Source organism: Ischnura elegans, chromosome 11 (genome assembly GCF_921293095.1).
Source record: "Ischnura elegans chromosome 11, ioIscEleg1.1, whole genome shotgun sequence".
In the NCBI taxonomy this organism is placed as follows: Eukaryota; Metazoa; Arthropoda; class Insecta; order Odonata; family Coenagrionidae; genus Ischnura; species Ischnura elegans.
Genome location: NC_060256.1, coordinates 20,271,417 through 20,288,279, shown reverse-complemented (window position 1 = coordinate 20,288,279; position 16,863 = coordinate 20,271,417). Strand labels below are relative to the sequence as shown.

The window sequence follows — 16,863 nt, the reverse complement described above, 5'->3', positions numbered from 1 at the left end:
CACGCACGCCACCCAGATATTATCCTTTGCGAGGCTGTAGTGACATCGCTAAGGTAACCTGGGCTAAAACTTGTGGTCCTTCGCAGAGCTAACTGCTAAGAACGTCAAGTTATTCACACAAGTTAAGTTTGCGAGTGTTTTCAAATTTTACGGCCAGTTGAGACCTTTGGCAATGTAATACACTTCGTTACTTCTGCAATTAACTTAAAAATTATCGCTGGTTTTGGCTGTTACGCAATATACCATATATGGAGTACATAATAAGAATTCATGTACTTGATATAGGGTATTTATATGCTTGATAGTGGCGTAACAGCCAAAACCGGTTTTAATTTTTAAATAAACTGTGGAAGTAACGAAGTGTCTTTGATTGCTAACATGGAGCCCTTACAACACGTAAAACCTTCAAGTTTTGATTTCATTGGGAACCTTTTTTTAATTGTTACCTAGATTTTTTGGCTAAATATCATCTTGGGCCCGCTCTCATAGAACAAAATCGCTCCTTTCTGTTCAGCTAGACATCTGCATGCAGCAGCACTTCCTCCCCAGGCACACATAAATTTTCCTATTGCTAAAGACGGGCTGGCACTGAGAGGACTCGGATAATACAAGAGACACAGAAAGACACTCTCCGAGCGGAAGCAATAAACCCCTTACCCAGGGGCAATCCCTCATCGTGAGGGTATCCCGCGGAGTGCATTCTGGGAGAGAATCGATCCCGCAGGACGCAATGCCTGATGAACACGACATATTTTCGGCGAAAGGAGAATGGAGAAGCGAAAGAACATTAGGAAGACACTTACCCAAGGAGGAGCTGCGGAATCTTTTGGCCTCTCATTCACGAAGGCCGACAATAGCTCACGAAGATGTGTTGCCAGGGCGATATATCACCTTCGTCGTCAGCGGCAGACTGAAAAAAGAACAAACAAACGATCAGAATTGGTAATAGCAGTTTTAACCTTTTCAGCACCACTTACTGGAATTAGCACTGACGAGAAATTCCATATATGTTTCAGATAAACATTTTCGAGAATAAACCTCTTAATTAATTTTTTCGTTAATCAACGATCAGTTTTTAAAAATTTCATTCCTAATACATTAATTTTTAACTTTATAATCAATCCTGATTTTTCATGAAAGTGTTTAGCTGCTGCATAATTATTAATATGAACAATTTAATACCTCAGAGCTGATATTTCGGCTCGTTAAAAGCCGATTTCCAATATTTTTAGATCGTTTAAAAAGGATGGACCACGAATGGACTTCGCCATGAAAAATATTTGGCTTAGCCGGGATTCGAATTCGGATATATCGATTAAAGGTCAGGTGTTCCATGCAGCGTCTATGTAAACCGGAACAAGTTTTGCCAGTATTATCTTAAATGATTGAATCGTTCGTGGTCCATTGATTATAAATCGAATTTTAATTTGTAGTATTTTATGATCTTTTTCAATAAAGTATTCCCTGCTATGCTAGAGGCTCCTCCACAGTGTGCCTGAACAGCGAAACATGCAGACCGTTGGTTTGAAATTGTAAACCCATAGAGAACCGCCAAGCGTAACCACAGACATTGAATTAGCCGTTATATTCTGAAGAATCCTCGAGAAAATTTAAAAAAAAACACGGTATTCACAAAAAATAAGTTCATTTTACTCTTATCGTTAAAAATGAAAGAAAAATTCTTTCGATGGTCCAATATAAAACGTTAAGAGAAGTTTCCAATGAATTTAAAAACATACATGATGAAAAAGTTCAGCAACCATAAGCTCAGGAGATTTTACCAATGAGACGATCGTAAACCTTAACTATAAAGCAAAAAGTTAATCACAAAAATTGAATTAAATTTCATAACATACGAGATACACACACACTGTTATAAAATAGCCTCCTAATTGCAACAAACTTCGCAATCACTAGAGAATGGTGATAAAAAAATCTATCGTTTTCAAATTTATTGAGAATATATATATATATATATATATATATATATAAGGAATAAAAAAAGAGTAGGTATTAGTCAATAATTAAAATAATATACAACAATGAAAAGAGTCGGAAACTTTGAACGGTATGTATTAACGTAGAGTTTTGGGTCTGCTGAATAATATTTTGATAGATATCGAGAAAACATGCAAACTATAACATTGTGATGAAGGGGTGAACACGAATGCGATATAAAGAGGTGCAGTACTTTGAGCTTTAGTCGAGGAATAAGAAACTGATTTATAGCAGCAGTGGCTCATTTTAAGAGTAAAATGTAGGCAAAATATATGCTTTACGGAAATAGAGATTAAAAACATATGCATATCCCCGTGTATGCTAGCATACACGATGGTGGCATATTAAAAAAAACACTTTGAATCCTACCACAGTTTTATTTTTTTGAACGCCTAAATCTGTTGATCCACGGAGACATTATCCACGGAGAAAAAATTAGTGTGCTGCGATTTCTTGACTAAATAGCACTCATAGCGTAGACAGAGAAGGATTTGAATAACACTCACAAATATGGAAAGGACAATGGTCCGATATCAGCTGAAAATCAACAAAAAGAAGAATAAAATAGACATCAAAATAGAGGAGGCTAAGACAAAGAGTAACCTAGGAAAGCATAAGCATGAAGAGGTGAAAGATTTTTCTTATCTGGGAAGCCGAATTAGCAACGATGGATGAAGCAAGAAAGAAATACTCAGTAGAATAACTTAGACGAAGAGGGCTTTCTACAAAAAGAAGAATCTTCTTACAGCTTAGAACAGAAGCATAGAAATAAGGATACAATTCATCAGATGCTATATATGGAGTATATTTCTCTATGGAAGCGAGGCTTGGACGTTGACAGCAGCAGAGAAGTCAAGAGTGGAAGCATTCGATATGTGGTGCCACCGAAGAATGATGAGGATAAAATGGATCGACCGTGTAAGTAATGATGAAGTGCTAAGAAGAATGGGAGAAAAGAAAAGAGAAGCCTCCTAAAAAAAAACTTAGGCAGAAGACGGGACAACTTAGTTGGCCACATTTTGAGGTATGATGTCCTGATAATCACATTCGTAGAAGGACAGGTGGAAGGGAAGAAGGGCAAGGGACGGGCCCTAATTAGTTATATAGCACAGGTAATAAAGGAAGGAAAAGAGAAGAAATACGTCGCTATGAAAAGGCTAGTGGATAGGAGAGAGGAATAGAGAGCTGCGTCAAACCAATAATAGGATTGTTGACTATGATGATGATGAAGCATCTTTTGAGGGATAACGCCTAGATTGCTGTTACGTTGGAATTTAAAAAATAAGACAATTTCACATTTACGAATTGGAATTTGCAGCTCCATCGACGAAATCAGTAGCGTAATCAAAGTAACCGGAAATGTTAAATTAAATACACCAAAGAATAAAGTTCGCCGCGAAAAATATTTGACTTAACCGGATTCGAACCCGGAACTGACAATTATTGGTCAGAGAGATTCGGGTTAGCCAAATATTGTTTCCTGGCGAACTTCATCCCTTGGTGTATTGAACTTTGCACCCGTGCGCGTGACTGCGTAAAAAGTCACTTGTTTCATACAGTGCCTTAACCGGAAATACTTTTTTTCCAGCGAGCTTTATTAAATTCCCTAGAGGTGTCTAAAAAAATGCGAAGAATTCGCACGTATAATATATTCCTTATCATATTATGAACTCCGTCCGAAGATGTTTCATCTATTTACCTTCCCTGCCCATAAAATAGTACATTTAAGCTTTTACAACGGGCGAATCCAACGAATAACAACGCAGGATGATCATGAAAACTCATGCCTTGGATAGCGGAAACCTATCCAGGAAGGACTCAAACCCGCGACCTTCGGTTTGGCAGGCCACTTTACTCCACCACCATCGAGGCTGACAAAGAAAAATAAGAATGTAAAGTCAATACCATCAGCTAGCACTAACGTGAATTTAGAAGAGAGATGTTTGAATCCACTTCCAGTGAAATATTGTTTTTAATCGGCGGATAAGCTACGTTTGGATGACTCCTCAAACGTGGCTGAAACGATACTGTTCGGAATTTCATCTCAGGCCCACGTGTAGATACTCAGAAAAGGGCTCATCCTGGCGGATATGAACGCGAGTACTTTCGAGAGAAACTCATGACTAGAAATATATCTAGCAGCTTAAATTACAAGTGGAAAAGGATTCCTGAAAAACGATTGGGATTGGGAACGAACGACAAGGATTGCTTGAAAGCCCTCGGCACGGATTAATGCTATTTCGTTACGAATGCTTGTCTCCATAACGACATACCGAGCTTGCTTCCAGCTCTATTCAGCGAAAAAGACAAAATAGGTATACCTGAAAGACGGAAAACCTTAGCCGTGAACTTGGCAAGAGCAATTCATTCCAAATAATTGTGCGGAGACCATCACTTCAGTCAAGATCCGTTCACCTGGTAGAAATTTTGCCTGAGTGTTATTATAACATAGCATTTATTCAATTTTACGATAAGTTAAAAGCCATTTCCTTAGAAAAATGTGAATATTTACCGCCATTTTATACTCAGATGGTAATAATTCGTAGACTTTTGGCCCAATGTATACAAAACTTTTTTTGAACAATGGCAATTTTGGCCTCGGTAAGGACGTCAACATCCCACGAAGAATATGTGGCCGGAAAAGACAAATGATTGCTGGGAAAACTGTTTCACATCTCAAGCATTGTAGGATTCATAATTAGTTTTCATTTCAACCTTAAGAAGCGCTCAAATTTAATAGGAAATCCAATAATTCACGGTATAGAGTCACGAAATAAAGGTTAATTATGGATGCAAAAAACACAAGGTACGCTTCAAGGGAAAAACCTGCAACTAGTTACATTCAGCCGATTCAGAGAAGGCTGAAGGCCTGATTCCAATCATTCACGAGTGTGCTTCAAAGTAGATTGGATCCTGCGATTCTAACAGTCCCTGACTGCTCTTCTCATTTTAAAAGGGAAGATATCTCTCTAAAAAAAAGGACTTTGCCCGCTAAGGAGTACGAGAGTGGTGTAGTATGCAGGCGGGTGTAATTCATCCTCTCGGATACGGTTACCCTCGGCAGTGGCGCCACTCTGGTTTCGGTGGTTGGCTGCGGAAACAAGGGGATCCACCACCACTGCGCCGCCGTGCTTCTGAGCGGAAACTTTCGGAGTGAGGACAAGTGGAAGGCTACCGTTGGTCGGTCGGGGAGGAAGCATGGCTGAGCAAGAGGTGTCCTCACGGCTGCCGTCGTAAGTAGGTATGCGTGAAACAAGCGAGCACGGACTAATGGAAAAAATCTGACAATCAGCTTCCGCTACAATGCCTGTTAGTGAGGAAAGGTGAAAAAAATCACAGCGTTCTGAATTATTTCTTCGTATTTCCTGTTAAAAAGTGAATGAAAATACGATTTACACGAAGACTGAATTAACCAAAGCCTTAGAGGATATTTAAATATTTGGCATTTCCATCATTAAAACCTATAACTTACCTACTAACTAAAAAACTACAGCGCATACGATGAAGGCGATTGGAGATTCAAATTTTAAAAATTGACTTTAAATGTGGTTATGTTTTAAAGACAGATTTGGTGATTAATCATCATAATAAAAAAATTTGATACTCAAGAATTCATCCGCGTAGCAAATTCAATCTATATTATCATTAATTCACATTTGAAGGACATAAATGATATGAATCAAATAAAGGCAAACTTTACAGGCAAAGAAAATAAAACGCAAATAAGAAATATGCATCTGTAATAAAATTTCTCATTGCCAATGAATTCCAATGTTTCACGAGAAGGTTGCATTGAAGAGGAGTTTTATTTTTTAAATATAAGTAATGATGTTTACATGAAAAACTGTCTTTTACTTGTTAATAACTGTGCACGGTGAAAATCAATGCAACAAAATCAAATATAAAAAGAAGTCAAATAAAGAGGCTGTAATTATATATATCTATAAAATAAAATGGTGATTTGGGATTCCTAAAAATATTAATGCTGGGAGAAATGAAATCCTTAATACCTTTCACAGGGAATAAGGGAATCATATACATCAATGGTAAAATCTACACAATCTTCATTTTGAGTATCCACAGGGGAATAATATGAAAGTCAAACTTGGTACTATGAACGTGGACTTCATAGGTCAAACATAAGAAACTGAAACGAGAGACTTATTCCCCTAAGTATTCATCGACCTAATTCAAGACGGTATGAAACCAATGCGTAATGAAATAAATCCGGAGGAAAGCTTACTACCCACAGCTGAGAAATATGGTGGATCTTCAGAAAAGAATGAATTCCTATTAGTCGCCGTGCTGGCGACTTATCAAAGCCAAATCAACATTTTGAGTGGTATACGAAAAACCTTTTTTCGGCAAACTAGCAAAAATGGCTTGACATAATCACATAAAGTTTTAAGGCTTAATAATATTAAAAAAATTTTCCTTTCTTTATCTCGAAATACCGTCTATGATGCATACATGATCAATAATTATGAAGAGCTAGAAGTGAAACCTTCGAAAAATGCAAGCCACTAATTAACGGCTACTGTGATATAATTTTTCTCATTTTTCGTATGTCTTCACAGCTCTATGTGGCGTTATACCCGCGGTCCGTTAGCCAATCAGATCAAGTCTTCGAGAGTTGATGACGTCATCTCATAATCTCGCTGCGTAGTCACTGAAAAAGTCGGTCGTGTTGGATTTTCTCTGCGTGGAGGTGGCAATACGCCGGGGATTTCGAATTGAAGTTAGAATACTGGAAGCTTAGTCATACCAATGCATTATGAGAGTTAAGTACTTTTTATTTCATATCCTAACATTATTTTAACGTTGTAGGCATCGATAAATCAACTTTTTTTCCGGTAGTTACAACAAATTTTTGTCCTAAATTAGATTGAAATATCGGAAGAGTGGACATTAACATAAAAGATTCCCTTCATTATCATCACTAGCTAAATATCGCTGTTGGACACACATGTAATTAATAGCTTATGAGAAAAGTTCCACGGGCTAGCATCTTCTCCAAAGGCAGAAAAATGCTCGGCGACTAAGTAGTCTACCGCCCGATGCTTACAGCTATAGCAATATCTCAAATCCATCTACTTCTGGAATAATAATTTATCCAACTCTTTCTGAAATTTAACTTTTGCAATGAACATAAAATCCCATGGAAATCGCTTAACATTTTAATTAATTAACCTAGCCAAGCATTGAACTCGGCTGTCCCTGAAAACGTATCCCGTACATGATGCTGCTTTAAACTATAATACCAATAGCTATATAAATTTTAATCCACCTAAAAAATACACCATTTCATGCTGAACAATTTCATATAATTTTTAAGGGTGATTATTATCGTATACCCAGAGCATGTCCTGTGCTGGAGTTGTCTTCATCTGATATGAATAAATGCTAGACGAAATAATTGTCTCAAACCGTATTCTTTCTTGCATGTTTACGGTTGATGGTATTACACCCACCTCCACACGCCATTTGAGGCAGCTTGCGGGTCAGTATGAAGTTGTAGATGTAATAGGCAGAGGCTAATGCTAATACATATTATTCCTCTCTTTCACCTAATGATTAAAGATCATTTTACCATAGTGTGCTCAAAAATCGAAGAGTTGAACGTTACCAATGGAAACCGTAAGTACCAAAAAATCTCACTATTACCTTTATATAACTTTCTCCAGATTATTTTCTACTCAGGCATAAGCCATTGCTTCAATTTAAGGAAAAATGCATTACTACGAGCTTTACGTTGCGAATATAAAACATTCAGTGTAAAACGAACCAAACTTCTGTCGGCTCCGAATATTTCTTTGGTTTCGAGGGAAAGACACACGAAGGAGACACTCCGTGAGGGACACAATCGGTCGGTTGATAGGATAGGAAAAGGGTTTTGGGTGCGTGGGACCCCCGTCCGGTCAAATCTAGCGGAAGGGAAGGAATTATCCCTGCGGGTCCTATATCGCCTGTGCCTCCCATTCTCAGAGTGGACACTCCAGGTGGCAGCCCAACCAATGGATTTATTGTCTGGGGAAAAAAAAGAAGGGGAACTTATTTTATTCGAAATGTGCGTGGCAATATTTTTCCTTCCGAGAGAATGACGAAGGGAAAGGAGAAGAAACCCACAAAGGATTAAACAAGCCGAAGAGATGGAAAAAAAGGGTTTCCAGAGGAAGGGGGTATACAGATTCGGACCGTAGGTAGTTGTGTCAGTGTGGGTGATAGATACCGAGGTCGGGGTAGCTTGTCAGGGAAGGAGCGCGTGCAGTGGAGACAAGGAAGGACAGGAAGGATACAAAGGGAAAGGGTAACGGCACCCTGGGGTTCATGGATGAATTCGAAGGGTGTGGTTATGTGGAGGTATATCTCACGAACAACAACGGAGACAACACTACTACGTATTCATATAAAACATTGGCTCCAACATTTACCAACTTAAAACTACAGTCGACTAGACCCCATAGTTAGGATTAACTATTTAAAGATTAAAATAAATAGTTATAAATGTAGTTTACTGCGTGATTTTATCGTTTCATTATAATAGGTCACTTTTAACTTTCAATCGTTAAATTTTTACATTGACCGATTCAAAAATAACATCCGTTAATTTTATTCCATAGGTTTTGCGTAATGCCAATCTATCCGAATTTAGGCATAAAGCTTGCCAAGAGAGAAATGAAAAACGGCATCTGAGAGTTCCATTTATGTAGCAGGATTATTTGTAAAAATGCAATGAATATGCCTAATTGAATACATTAAAAAATCGGGGTTTATTGGATTAGGATATTATTAAATTCAATGTATTAAATATGTGACAAGGAGTTAAATTTATTGCAATGGTTGTAATTTAGTTTTCAATTCTATTTGTCCATAGACAATATCGGATCCTCAGATCTGGAAACTTGTGCTTTTATTTATGACGGTAATCATTTTCATGATTTAAATTATATATTCAAAGAGCATAAATATATGCCTGCACTACTACTCAAAAATTATCTCCAAAAAAGGACATCGTAATAACATTTAAGCTTAAGAATTCGGACGACGAATTGTTGCCAAAAATCGGCAGATGAATTTGAAAAATATCTCGCGTGTTTGTTGTGTGATGTGGATTGTTTTCTAAGAATCTTATTAGCAACTAATGCTGAATTAAGATTAATTATAAAATATTAGATATCAAGAGTTCTTTTCTCTAATCATTAGCGAATAAAACTAACAAAATAAAAAAATAATATAAAAATAAACGTAAAAAATATAAATATCCCCATGAAATACGTCAATAATCGTACATCGGGCGTAATTTGCTTTCGATTCGATTAAGGAATTATTTTTTTTGCTTAAAAGCTTAAATAAAAGCGCGTTATCATTTCATTGGAACAAGGTGTTTCACAAAAAAATTAAAAAAGCAATGTATTATCTCAATGGCAAAAATATCTATATGGAGCTACTCATCCCAACCGTCCTCAACCGATGGGGGTCTTGAACCAGCACTTCCCATTGGTCCTGGCTGGTGCGCTGGATTTTATGGCATGCCTCTGCTTCATATATTTAAATGAGGTCGCATTTGTTTTTCCTCTTGAAAAGTTAATTATCAATTGAGATTATTCCTTCTCGTACACATCTGAAAATTTACGCTAGTTCGATGCACTTCTTGTTTAAAATCCTTCGTACACAATCGAACACATCCTCATAACTTTTCGAGCAGGAGCGACGAATGGATATTTAGGGACGTGTTTCAGAACGTCACTGAAGCTTTAATTCTTCCTCAAAATCGACTAAATTGCCACACTGGTACTACGAGAACTCGCTTGAGTGATAGGTTGAGACCAAACTTTAGTCGCGTCGCCAATTGCAAGATTCCTTCCGTCGTTGCATTAGATTGTCGTAAAGTGGCTCTTATAAAATACTTTTAAGTACGATGAAGTGCTCCTTTAATGTAGTTTTAAATGAGCCGAATACTCCATCGTTTGATATTTAAATGCTGTTATTTAATGTTGTTAGGGAGTCGTTGATGAAAGGAAAGGTGGGATAGTTCAGAAGAAAATGGAAAATATTCGAAAAAGTGAGGACAAAAAATTAAACTGTAGTTTGATGGAAGTGGAGAGATTTATGGAAAAAACAATCGCCTGACGTTACACTACAATGAGTGGTAAGGGTCTACATAAACATATTAATTTGTAAATTAGAGACTGAATGTTACCACAGTTACTCCAGCTCATGTGGATTGAGTTGAAGGCAGTTTCTAAAATGCAAAGTCTAAATCAAGCTCAACTTGAATTTGATATCTGAATAACTAAGATAGAGCAAGGACTCAAGGTGGAGTCTGGTTCTGGCATGCTATACTTAGTACGGATTACGCTCTTCGCTTCATATAACAAAAACTACCTTTTTACCTGGCGACAATATAAACTTTCCCCTTACATGCATCCATTTTACACTCAATAACCAATTTCACCTTCATCGACTCTGGTAGAAATATCCACACAACTTGGGTGTTCACCAAGGGCGGATTTATGGGGAGGAATATCAGTGGTCATCACCCCTATTCCAAATTCTATCACTATTTTTATTTTGTCATAGTTTAATATTTTTTGTAACCTTGTCAAGGAGTTAAGGGAGTGTACATGAGAATGCATAGTTTCAAGTACCTAATGTGAGAGAAGTTTAAGTTTTTATTTATCGTAGAGCATAGCACTCCCTACTTAAAAAATGCCCATATCTTTCGGGGGATATTATATACTCTCTGGACCCAGGTCATGAACCCCCTCCAAATTAAATGCTGAATCTGGCCATGGTATCCACGCCCTGCTTTTGGGCGTTCAGGACATACCAATGTGAAACGTCTACTTCTAAGCTCATTTTAGCATATATATAAGTTAAAAGTACCTCGAATGAAAAGCGTGCTCATTTTGCAGCTAAATCATCAAATATGGCCAACAAATGTGATATAAATCAGTATTTAAAAGTGAATTTTCCTCTGCTTACAACTACACTGTCCATAATAAATTGTGAAACGCATAATACAAAGCATTGTAGTAAGCTTCTTCCATTCACCACATTATATGTGAAAAGGGCACGCAAAAATGAATTTATTCCTATATGAAGAAAAAAACGGAGGTCCTGGGTCGTGTTTAGTTCTGGAGGGCCCCTAGCCCCAAAATTATGCTTCTTATTAGCTATCCTACGTAAAGAACAACTGACCCATTTTTGCTATCGCCTTACTGTTCTTGATTTAAGGTAAGAATCGTCGCAAAGCTAGTGGTCGATGGAAATAGCAGACATCATTAAGTTGGACCATTAAAATGGCATGGATCGTCGAAAGATGGTAATTAAATTTCGATTTTCTCAGTAAATATCGCACTCGAGGCAACGTGAGGGCACAGAATGAAATCTCTTCCGTCCAAACATATTCCCAAAAGATATTTTCAAAACTTTCCCCTGCAGCGTTTCTGGGACTGCGAGATAATCTCCAGGAATAATACGAAAATCGCAGTTTGGAAAGTTCTCTAATCTCTTCTGGCACTTTATCCTCAGACATATTCCGAAACTTGTTTGGAGTTGGGCTCTCATATCCGATAAGAAGCAGTTTAAAAAAACGTTTAAGGGTGCGTGCTATTGTTGTCATCTCAATCTCTAGCATATTCGCCCAAAACATGATTCTCATCCCAGTAGAGGAGGAACGAAAGAAAAACATGCTTTCCGCAGGAATTGTATGCATAAAAGCTACGAAATCGCACTGCATTACTAGGTGCATAATTTATCATAATTGCGCATTTTCAAAGCATCGAGCAAGAGAATTCAACTCGCGGCACCTGAGCCGCATGCAGCCCGCCGGATAATTTCTTGCGGCCCCAGAGGCTAAATAAAATATTGTATCGCCTCACACAATATAAAATATACATCGCAACACTTATAAAAAATAAATAGTGTAAAAAAACCGCATTGATTGATTGAAAATTTTCACCAATAAAGATTATGTCGCTTTGAAATTGTTTTTCTTTTTATTCTATTGAAGCGGTGGTAAAGTGATATAGAGCATTGTGGCCCACCGGAAGATGTGACATCGATTTTTGGCCCTTGCATTTAAAAAGCTTGAAGAACCCTAGTATGGTGCATACGCTTGGACAAGGTATTTCCTCAAAAATGTAATGCAGTGAGTGAGCCTGTGGTTTCAAAACGTCTGCACAGAAATATCCAAATCATTTTACCCCTATTTAACTTTTAATTTACACTGTTATCGCATCGTTAATTAAAATTGAAACCTAAATGCCCAGCCATTTGTAAACTGCCTTCAACATCATTTCAATAACAACATAGAATACTACACTCACGTTGACTTGATCTTCACAGGCGCAAAAATGCGACTTCGGGGATGGTATCGTCTCCAAATGCCTTCAAGAGGCAATAATCCATTTTCATTCTTTCCCGAGGTACAGTACTCAAAGAGTGCTTAAACTCCACTGAGCAAAACAATACCCTCTACATGTCTTACATCGTGTAATTTACGTTGATGAAGTATTCCAATGCATTATAAAGACTTCTTCGAAATATTCATCCCTTTACTTTATGAAGGCATAATCGAAAAGCATCGTCGCGTGTTTCAGCGCATTTACAATTTTATAGATTTTTATAATTATTAATACAGTAATAATAAATCCCATTGATGACACATTTTAAGTAACGCATTTTTGGCTGGTAAAGATTTTTTAAAAGCAGTCTCTCGAAAGCGAGAAAATATATGTATAATTTTATCGAAGCATGGAGCAGTATGATTCTAGCCAGTGAAATAGCTGATAGGTTTTTTTTAGGCGAAGTGCAATTTCATCGCTGTTGAATAAACATCGCAGGCCATAGATATGCTGGTGCACATACACGATTCAATTTACGATGCCAATATTATTATAGGTTACAATTTTATAAAACGAAGTTGGAAGAAAAAAAAATTGAGACTCGACGTAAACTTGCGGAGCCTAAGGAGAAATTTCCCACTAATATAACCGGGAAAAAAAACAACGTTCTATAGCGCACAACAAGAAGGATATATTTTGTGAATCTTCTTTATATTCACTTCCTTTTCGATATAAACTCCTTGTCGCACGTTACAATGAGAACCTATCGCGTTTTCTCACCAAAAGAAAGATTGATGAGAAAACAACAAAATCGATGAAGTAATCGCTAGAAGAGAATTCTATCGTCTTTTTCCCGCCGCTCATTCTCAAAGATAGCAGGCTTTTTTTCTGCACGGCACTGCGGCAACGTTTAGTGGGAAAAACAAACGGCTGGATCTCACGTAACGATATTATGTGCGGGAATAAATAAACCCGTCGCCGTGACGACAAGACGTCTGGAAACCTTTCACATCTTTCGCCTCGCGGGCTGCGGCTCCGTTTTAATGTCTCGTCGTGTTTCCTCCTCTCTCCTCACTATCCTCTTTTTTATTGTCACGGACCCTCTGGAACGAAACCTTTTGTCGGAGGAATGGTGGCGCTTGGCTGGATTTGGTGTCACCATTTGCACGACTTTTTCCCCTACCCCCGTCTACCGCCCCGAGGAGATACCATTGTAACAAGGGGGCTGTTGAGAGTTAAGGGTGTTGCGTAGCGATAGAGGAGAGAATACGATGAGAAAGGTCTCGCGAATGCTGAATGTCGTCGATGCAAAATGATTTGGTGGGAGGATGGCAAAAAATGTTGGATAAATACAATGATGTATTTGCCTATGCCACACCGCTTTAGTTGGTGAAACCTCAACCGTTTTTATACTCTGTTCATTTTATCGCTGCGGGTAAGTTGGTGTGGCCAAAGCAAGTGGAGATGAGGGGAGGGAAAGTTTCTCAACGTGTGACTTTTCTTTTGACAATCAGCAAACAGTGGGCGTGGCCTCAGTGAGTCGCTCCCAGACCTCCGCCGAGTGAACATCGTGAATCTGCTCGTCGAACAGTGTTGCCAAACCTCAGGCGTTCTCCTTGTATGTGACTAAGTATGCCTTCCACCAACGATGCCTCTTCAGCGCGGTAGCTGACAATGTCATGGGCTTCTGCGAAAGGATTATCCCCAATGCTTTCCAAATGAGAACGTATGTCTCGGCGCCGGGGCCAAAATCCCTGTGGCCACCTATGACTCACACGTTTTTAGTGACAAAGTAGGGTGGCTATGTACATTTGGCAACATCATATTCGCTCCTCCTCTCTCTCTCGGTACTACGCCCCCCTTATCAGCGAAGCCATCCGAGAGTTTCCGGGTTCTTACGAAGGCTCACCCGCAGACATAAAGTGAATAGACTATAACACACCCATGTCATTATGCATACTGTATTTCCTCCTGAAACCGTTCTGAAACCGGTCGAACCGGTCTGTAGTTATGCTCGGTCACCACAAGTCGCTGGGGCTGGCGCTTTGAAGTTTCAATCGGTTTCAAGACCGGTTTCAACCGGTCGGGGATGTATTGCAATCTTAAAACTCGCGTCATCCCATGCAATTTTCCCCAAACGTCAATGCGCTAGCCCCAGCTACTTGTGATGACCGAACATAATTACATAAGAGGATATATATCCTAAGCTATTTTGGGCTATTTCAAGTCACAAATGTTGAAGATTTTCTGAGTTGGATTTTTTCTGGCTGTGGCTTTATGTCACAACATAGTTCTCATCTTTCAATTTACAATCTCACGATGGATCCCTAATTTTTCAGCATCTACAGGAGGATCGATACGAAAGGCTACATATTTCGAAAGAGCGTGAACCGGGTGCCTAAAGTATTTGGTGAAAAATAATGCTTCTTTATATTTAAAAATAATTTAAATAAACACTACAGATCATTATAAATCGATTAACACATTAAATCAAAGTATTCTTGCGACTTTTTATGACTTTATAGACTGTAGTAATGCAAAAGAAAGTAGACTGGAATGGAAAAAGTTTTCTCTACATTTTATCACGATATGATTTAAGTTCCACAAGTTAGCTCGCATACAACTGAATATGGAATGCAATTTTCAAGCCTCAAGTATTACTGCTATGTCACGCTGCAGCGTGACATAGCAGTAATACTTGAGCGTAAATGACAGCGCGCTGTCATTTACGCTCGGTCACGAGTATTTAATTATTAGTCTAGTCGGACGCTCTCCGTCATGTTCCATAATGCCTCCCCAATGAAGGCGAGCATTGCAGCTTCATATTGGTCATACGTTTATTCACTCAGATGCGCAATTCTGATGGTTGCAGCAATAAGAATAACATTGGATGGTTCTAAGAATCGGTGATTCAAATATATATGCATGTGAGGGACGGAAAATAAATTTATTTGGTAAGATGAATTGAGGCAATTGAACAAATGTGCAGTATAATAAAGAGTATATCCTATCAAAGTTTCTCTATGATTTCTTTGAGGATTCCCTTCTCCAGAATTTCAAATTCCCTGATTATTTCAAATTTCCCGGTTTTCTCTGATGCTCTCCGCCCTGTTGGAATTTAGATGCCGTTTTTTGGAAAAGCATTTGGTACAGCTTTCACGATCCCTGATGACAATAGTAGTGACAAAATGATGCAAATATAAGTAAATCTGTGTTTCTGAATCGTCCACTCTTCGTTCGTGCAGATATTACAGATAGTCACGGCTAGTATATAGTAGGTGTGCCCTTCCTTACAACGTGAGTAGAGAATCATCCTCATCATTGGAGCGGATGACCCAAATAAGTCCCCCTGCCTCATTACTTATATCCAATAATGCCACATGGTATAGGGGAAAATTTTCGTAAGAGGGACTCATATAGTCCTAAATATTTTACCGAAATGAATGCTCAGCTTGCTTATACAATTAGAAAACAATAACAAATAAGAAATACCGAAGAACTACAGCCGAAATATTGCATTCAGCAGAAAGTAAATTGTAGCTTGCACACAGGAACAATACATTCCACTCAATACACAACTAGCCATGAAACAGCATTGATCTAGAGCAACGTGGAATTTGAAAAAAACATGAAAGTTTAGAAAGTATAAAAGAAAAAGTTGAAACGTAGTAGTATACACTAGACACCATGTCAGTTCACCATTTACAGAAATTCCACATTTATACTCACACACAAGGAATTAAAATGATAACACATAATATATATCACTAAGTGAAACAAATGTAAATTTAGGATACCTTCTGCTGATGAAATATGCTCATGAAGACCAATCAAGCACCACACTACCTAACCACTAGTAGTAGGTGTTCATAGCTTTTACAACGTGAAAGGTGAACCTTCCTCACTCGATTGGAGCATGAAAAAAGTCGACCTCACGGTGAGTGGCAGACAACCCTCGAGGAGGCGTCGCATAATGCTTCCGCTCCTCCCTCGTGTTCCAACTTAAGTGCCCCATTACGCCCTCGAAGCGCGTGGAGGAGCCGTGGAGGAGGAGTGCTTATGTGAGGAGAGGTGAGGACAGAGGGCGTACCTCTGTGATGCGAGCAGGCATCTCGATCGCGGCATCACAGGAGAGCGCCCTCTTGTCTGCTCGCAGTGTCGGCGTGCCGTCATTAATGCCACCGTTATGTCTCCGCGCGGAGGATGAGTTAAAAACGGGGGCGGGGGGGGGGATGAGGAGGAGGGGATCAAGGAGTCGGTTGGGTTTTACTGCCGCGGTTGGCGTTTTCTCATGGAGTGTCGTCACGCGAGATGACGGGCAGACGGGTCTCTGCCAGCGACACATCAAATCTCGCACCCCGCCGTTTCTCTTCACCTTCTCGGAACGAGCGACATGCGGAAAAAAAATCATTCAAGAATTCCCTCCAGTCGGTTCGACTATATTATGCTTTACACCTTCAGCTGCGGGAAACGTTCTTGTAAGAGTGTAGCGGTAAAAGCGAGAAAAACGTATTTC

The 16,863-nt window shown here is 38.8% G+C and overlaps 1 long non-coding RNA gene across 1 annotated transcript in view; it reads right to left on the bottom strand.

Annotated features, from left to right (window-relative positions):
• Positions 1-799: 799 nt before the first annotated feature.
• LOC124168003 overlaps positions 800-16,863 on the bottom strand; it is a 412,764-nt gene continuing 396,700 nt past the window's right edge. Inside the window, exon 4 of the long non-coding RNA XR_006866812.1 lies at positions 800-910. This is a non-coding gene — a long non-coding RNA (uncharacterized LOC124168003). The remainder of the gene's footprint in view (positions 911-16,863) is intronic.